A 7,919-nucleotide genomic window follows, 5' to 3' on the forward strand; every position below is an offset into this window, starting at 1 on the left:
CAGAGAATAAACAGAAAGTGCTACATAAAACTTACCCACACAATTTCCTTAAGCACACATTTAAGTTTTTGTAGTGTTTAATGTTTATCAGTCTTAAAACAAATAAAATTGTAAAGTATGGATCAATTTCTACTTCATTAAATTTTCTCTTTGTAATAGCATATGTAAAACAAAGACATGGTTTAAAATAAATTACATTCTAGTGAATGGCACTTAGCCTCCCAGAAGGAAGCAATCAGTCCAGATCAGTGATCTTCAAACTTTTCCCCTTTTATGCCCTTAAGAAAACATTTTAGTGCATGTTCCCCATTGCACATTTTTCAATTGACATCTTTAATGATTCATCATGAAGTCATTTTCAATGTATTATAAATCTTGACATTTTGAAAGAAACATTACCTTCCAAAATGAATCCAGTGGAATCTAAATACCACAGTAATATAATATTTGACATTATCCATTTAAAAAGTATATGAACTAGCTCTTTTTTAACAGCCAGAAACTTTGCAACATTCCTTTTATTTTCTTTTGAATTTACAGTTTCATCCTACTTCCTCCAAAGAAGTTTATTTGAGCTGTGATATATTTTTATGCTTGAAAATCTATTACTGATCATCTCATATTTCTTGACTACAAAAATAATATATTAAAATTTTAAAATGTAAAAGTTTACTTTCTATGACTTTAAGGCTCTGTGTTCAAAAAAATCCTTTGATTAACGTTACAATTATTATTAGCACATAACATCAAAACAACATAGCAAATTTTAATGAAAGTAAAATTTCAGTGGAAATGTATGATTCACTCTCCTTAAATTTGGTTAAACTCAAAGAATTACAAACTGCTTAACATGTATGTTACCAAATCACCAGGGTCATTGAATTTCTCAACATGGACCCCTTGGGTGGAGCCTTGGAGGGTTGTGTACCTGGTACGGCCCCTCAGTGAGACACCACGGTGAGGGGGTCTGCCTTTCTTTGTAAATGGGAGATGAAGAAAGAGCCTACATCTTATTACACACACAGTCTCTGCCCACTCACATTTAGAGAAGGCATGATACTCAGCCCATGGCAACTGATCCCCTAAGAAGCCTTTACCCTTGAAGGTCCTCAGATCCCATTTGAAGATCACTGAATTAGACCACCCTCGGAGGGGAAAACATTGGCTGAACATCCAGAGAAAAGTCGACACCCCACGTATAGTATAACCAATTTTCCTACTCTTGCAAGATGCAAAATGGAGGTTCTTTCTGGTCATAAAGCAGAGACTATTATATAGACACACACACACACCCCGCACACACTGTAGGGAGGAAAACTTTCTTCTCTACCACCTTATATCCTAGAGCGTGGAACCTGGAAAAAAGTGTATTACACATGTGCAAGCACCCGAGAGAGAGCAGGAGAGAGGGTGGGAAGGAAGGACAGACTTCCCAACAGCTAAGGGTAAAGATTTAGGTGAGAAGGGGCTTCAGTGGGAATATATGGAAGATTCTGAGAGGCTCATTTACAAAATATTCTTGGAATGTCACTGTCTTAAAGGTCAATTGCTTCTCTGAAGACTCTCTTGGAGAGGGTAGGCAGTGGGTTATGGCAACTGAATTCTCAGGGAGCTTTGCTTTAGTTAGATATGGGACATGCAGATAAGATTTATTTCTGCATCTGCTGTAACTAAAAAATGTTCAGTTGAAAATAACTTTTATGCCATTTTGGTGGCATGTTAGTCCTATCAACACACACCCACATCAACTCCCCCAAAGACCCTGTGGTCTATAGCCTTGCCACTCAGAGGGTAGCCCTTGAACCAGCAGCATGGACATCATGCAAGAGCTGGTTAGAAATGTGGAATCTCAGACCCTCGAAATGTGTGCTCGCTGTAAATTTGAGGAGCACGGATCAGCATCTAGTAGTTCTCAACTCTGGCTGCACATTAGAATCACCCTAGGAGCCTTTCAAATCCCGGTGCCTGGGAAATTGAAACTCTCCCCATGTCACTGATAAAATTAATATTAAATTTTAAAATGTGATCATGCTTTTGTGCTTATTTTTGTAAGGGGTCATTCTTTTTGAAACACATACTGATAAATTAATAGAATATGATATTTGAGAATTGCTTCTGAATAATTCAGCAGGGGAGGAAAGAGGAAGAAAGTATCAATGGAACAAGAATGATCATGAACTGATCATCTTTCAAGCTAGGTGAGTGGTACGTGAGGGTTCCTTATACAATTCTATTTTGATATTTATTTTTAAATTTCCATGTAAGTTAAAAACACATACATATATTTCGTATTTTTATATATGCACACACTTTTATACACACACACACACACATACACGGCCTGGTTCTACCACCAGAGATTCCAAATTTAAATTGGTTGGGGCGAGCACAGTGCATCACGTCTTTAATACCAGCACTTGAGAGGCCAAGGCAGGAGGATCACTGAAGTTCGGGAGTTCGAGACCAGCCTGTGCAACACAGACAAACCCTGTCTCTAAAAAAATAAAAATAAATTGGCTGGGGTGGAGATGGCTTTCAGTCATTCCTCATCCCCCATGTCTATTAAGGTAAAATGAATAAAATTATATGTATTTATAGTGTACAACCTGATAATTTTATATATATATATAGTGAAATGATTACCACAATCAAGTTAGTTAATATATATGTCACTTCACAGTTACAATGTTTTGTGTGGTGAGAACATTGAAGATCTACTCTCTTAGCAAATTTCAAGTATTTAATACCATATTATTAACTATAGTTACCATGTGTACATTAGATCCTTTTAACTTATTTATCTTATAACTAAGTTTGTACTCTTTGACCAACATCTTTTCATTTCACCCACCCCTAAACTCCTGGCAATTACCATTCTGTTCTCTATTTCTATAACTTTGACTTTTTCAGATTGCACAAATACATGATCAGATTTCAGATCATACAGTATTTGTCTTTTCTGTCTGTGCTATTTCACTTAGCATAATGCTTTCAAAATTCATCCATATTGTCACAAATGGCAAGATTTTCTTTTTTATGGCTGAGTAATATTCCACTGTATAAGTCTATACCACATTTTCTTTATCTGTTCATCTGTCAAAGGACACAAGTTGATTTCGTATCTTGGCTATTGTACATAATGCTGCAATGAACATGGGGGTGCAGATATCTCTTCAGGATACTGATTTTATTTCCTTTTGATACATACCTAGAAGTTGGATTGCTGGATTATATGATAGTTTTAATTTTAATTTTTTGAAGACTCTCAATACCCTTTGCCATAATGGTTGTACCAATTTACATTTCTACCAATAGTGCACAAGGGTTCCCTTTTCACCACATCCTCATCAATAGCTATCTTTTATTATTTTGTTAATATCCATCATAATGAGTGGGGTGACATCTTATCATGGTTTTGATTTGCATTTCCTTGATGTTTAGTGACGTGGAGCACTATTTTTCTGTACTTGGCTATTTGTATGTCTTCTTTGGAAAAACGTCTGTTAAGGTTCTTTGCCCATTTTTAATGAGATTATTTGTTTTGGGTTTTGTTGTTGTTGTTGTTATTGAGTTGTATGAGTTCCTTATATGTTTTAGATGCTTGCCTCTCATCAAATATGTGATTTACAGATATTTCTCCCATTCTGTAGCTTGCGTTGTTGGTTGTTTCCTTTGCCGTGCAAAAAATTTTAGTTTAATTCAGGTCCACTTGTTTATTTTTGCTTTTGTTGTCTGTGCTATTGGTGTCATAGCCAAAAATCATTGCCAAAACCAGGGTCAAGGAGATTTTTCCCTATGTTTTCTTATAGGAATTTGACATTTTCAGGTCTTACATTAATATATTTAATGTATTTCAAGTTAATTTTTTGTGAGTGGTGTAAGACAGGGATCCTATTTCATAGTTTTGCATGTGGATATCCAGTTTTCCAACACCATTTATTGAAGAGATTATCCTTTCTTCATTATATGTGTGTGTGTGTACATATATATATATATATATGCTTTTTTTTTTTTCTTTTGAGAGAGAGTCTTGCTCTTGTCACCCAGACTGGAGTGCAGTGGTGCGATCTCGGCTCACTGCAACCTCCACCTTCCTGATTGAAGCAGTTCTCCTGTGTCAGCCTCCCATGTAGTTTGGATTACAAGCACATGCCACCATGCCCAGCTAATTTTTGTACTTTTAGTAGAGACGGGGTTTTGCCATGTTGGCCAGGATGGTCTCAAACTCCTGGCCTCAAGCAGTCCATCCACTTTGACCTGCCAAAGTGCTGGGATTACAGGCGTGAACCACCACACTTGGCCCATTGTATATTCGTAATGCTCTTTTCAAATATCAGTTGACTGTATATGAATGGGTTTATTTCCGGGCACTTGATTCTGTTCCATTGGTCTATGTGTCTCTTTTTATATGAATACCATACCATTTTGATTACTATAGCTTCCTGCTTGTTTACCAGGAAGTTCGATGCCTCAGCTTTGTTCTTCTTCCTCAGGTTTGCTTTAGATATTCAGAGTCTTTGTTGGTTCCTTATGAATTTTAGAACTGCTTTTTTATATTTCTGTGGAAAATACCATCAGAATTTTGATAATACCGAATCTGTAGATCTCTTTGGATAGTGTGAACATTTTAAGAATATTGGCTGGGCGGGGTGGCTCACGCCTGTAATCCCAGCACTTTGGGAGGCCGAGGCGGGCGGATCACGAGGTCAGGAGATTGAGACGATCCTGACTAACATGGTGAAACCCCGTCTCTACTAAAAACACAAAAAATTAGCCGGGTGTGGTGGCGGGCGCCTGTAGTCCCAGCTACTCGGGAGGCTGAGGCAGGAGAATGGCGTGAACCCGGGAGGTGGAGCTTGCAGAGAGCCGAGATCGCGCCACTGCACTCCAGCCTGGGCGACAGAGCGAGACTCCGTCTCTAAAAAAAAGTATATATATATATATACACACATACACATACACACACACATATATATATAGCCCATTTATATAATAATTTATATATATATAAATTATTCCAATCCAAGAACATGGCACATCTTTCCATTTATGTGTGTCTTCCTCAATTTCTTTCTTTCTTCTTTCTTTCTCTCTCTCTTTCTCTCTCTCTCTCTTTCTCTCTTTCTTTCGACAGAGTGTCGCTCTGTCACCCAGGCTGGAATGCAGTGGTGTGATCTCAGCTCACTGCAGACTCTGCCTCCCAGGTTCAAGCAATTCTCTGTCTCAGCCTCCAAAGTAGCTGGGATTACAGATGCCAGCCACCACACCCAGCTAATGCCTCAATTTCTTTCATCGATATCTTATAGTTTTCATATTTTTCATCCCCTTGGTTAAATTATTCCTATTTTATTGTTTTTGATGCTATTGTAAATGGTACATTATTATTATTATTTTTTTTTTTTTTTTTTTTTTTTTTTTTTTGAGGCGGAGTCTTGCTCTGTCGCCCAGACTGGAGTGCAGTGGCCAGATCTCAGCTCACTGCAAGCTCCGCCTCCCGGGTTTCCGCCATTCTCCTGCCTCAGCCTCCCGAGTAGCTGGACTACAGGCGCCCGCCACCTCGCCCGGCTAGTTTTTGTATTTTTAGTAGAGACGGGGTTTCACCGTGTTAGCCAGGATGGTCTCGATCTCCTGACCTCGTGATCCGCCCGTCTCGGCCTCCCAAAGTGCTGGGATTACAGGCTTGAGCCACCGCGCCCGGCCGTAATGGTACATTAAACAATACATTCCTAAATAGCACATGGGCCAAAGAAGAAATCACAAGGGAAAGTAGAAAATACATTTCAGATAAACGAAAACAAAACACAATATACCAAAACATAGGATGCAGCTAAAGCAGGGCTCAATAGAAAATTTGTAGATGTAAAGACCTATATTAAAAAAGAAAGACTCTCAAGTAATGTGCCCGTGTGATTTTCTTCTTTTTATTTAGGATTGCTTAGGCTATTTGGGCTATTTTTTGTTCCATATAAATTTTAGAATAGTTTTTTCTAATTCTGTGAAAAATGACATTGGTAATTTGATAGGAATTACATTGAATCTGTAGATTGCTTTAGACAGTGTGGACTTTTTAATGATAGATCCATAAGCATGAAATATTTTTTCCATGTTTGTGTCATCTATAATTTCTTTCAGCAGTGTTTTTTAGTTCTTGTAGAGATCTTTCCTTAGTTAGATGTATTCCCAAATACTTTTGTGTGGTTGTGTGTGTGTGTGTGTGTGTGTGTGTGTGTAGCTATTGTAAATACACTTGCATTCTTTATCTGATTGTCAGCTAGAATGTTATTGGTGTATAGAAATGCCACTGATTTTTGCACGTTGATTTTTTTATATCCTGAAACTTTACTGAAGTCATTTATCAGGTCTAGGTGTCTTTTCATGGAATCTTTAAAATTTTCTATGTATAGAATCATATCATCAACAAAGAGAGATAATTTGACTTCCTCTTTTCCTGTTTGGATGCCTTTTATATATTTCTCTTGCCTGATTGCTCTAGCTAGGACTTCTAGTACTATGTTAAGTAGGAGTAGTGAGAGTGGACATCCTTATCTTATTCCAGTTCTTAGAGAAAATATGTCCAACTTTTGCCCATTTGGTATGATGTCTCACTCTCACCCAGGCTGGCATGCAGTGGCCGATCTCAGCTCACTGCAAACTCTGCCTCCCAGGCTCAAGCAGTCTTCCCATCTCAGCCTCCTGAGTAGCTGGACTACAGGCATATGCCCCCAGGCCCAGCTAAATTTTTGTATTTTTAGTAGAGATGGGGTTTCACCATATTGCCCAGGCTGATCTCAAGCAATCCACAGACCTCAGCCTCCCAAAGTGCTGGGATTACAGGCATGACCCGGTGTGCTTGGCCTGAATTGCATGGGTTGAAACATTCTTGCATCCCAAGGATAAAGCCCACCTGATTATAGTGAATTATCTTTTTGATGTGCTGCTGGATTCAGTTTACTAATATTTTGTTGAGGATTTTTGTGTCTATGTTTATCAGGAATATTGCCTGTAGTTTTCTTTTTTGTTGAGTCTTTGCCAGATGTTGGTATCAGGATGATACTGCTAAAAAAAAAAAAAAAAAAACTTGTTTCACAGAATGAGTTAGGAAGGAATCCCTCGTCTTTTCTCTTATAGTTGCAGTAGGATTGGTACCAGCTTCCTGTATATCTGGTAGAATTCGGCCATGACTCCCTCTGGTCCAGGGCTGTTTTTGGTTGGTAGATTTTCTGTTACTGATTCAATTTTGTAACTCATTATTAGTCTGTTCAGTGTTTCAATTTCTTTCTGGTTCAATCTTGGGAGGTTGTGTGTTTCCGGAGAATTATTCGTTTCCTCTAGATTTTCCGGTTTGTGCACATAGAGGTGTACATAATAGTCTCAGAGAATCTTTCATATTCCTGTGGGATTGGTTGTTATATCTATCACTGTTGTCATTTCTGACTGTGCTTATTTGGATCTTCTCTTTTTTTTTTTTTTTTTCTTTGATAATCTAGCTAGTGGTCTATCAATCTCATTTATCCTTTCAAAAAACCAACTTTTCATTTGTTAATCTTTGTATGGTTCTTCAGGGTCTCAGTTTCATTTTGTTCTGCTCTGATTTTAGTTATTACTTTTCTTCTGCTAGCTTTGGGTTTAGTTTGTCCTTGTTTTTTTTAATTCCTTTAGGTGTGAAATTAGGCTTTTAATTTTAATCTTTCTATTGTCTTGATGTAGGCATTTAGTGCTATAAACTTTCCTCTTAACACTGCTTTTGCTGCATTCCAGAAGTTTTGGTACGTTGTGTCTCTATTTTCATTTGTTTCAAATAATTTTTTGTATTTCTGCCTTAATTTTGTTGTTTACCCAAAAGACTTTCAGGAGCAAATTGTTTAGTTTCCATGTATTTGTGTGGTTTTGACAGTTCCTCTTGGTATTGATTTCTATTT

Source organism: Trachypithecus francoisi, unplaced genomic scaffold (genome assembly GCF_009764315.1).
Source record: "Trachypithecus francoisi isolate TF-2019V2 unplaced genomic scaffold, Tfra_2.0 Lachesis_group0, whole genome shotgun sequence".
NCBI classification, from domain to species: domain Eukaryota; kingdom Metazoa; phylum Chordata; class Mammalia; order Primates; family Cercopithecidae; genus Trachypithecus; species Trachypithecus francoisi.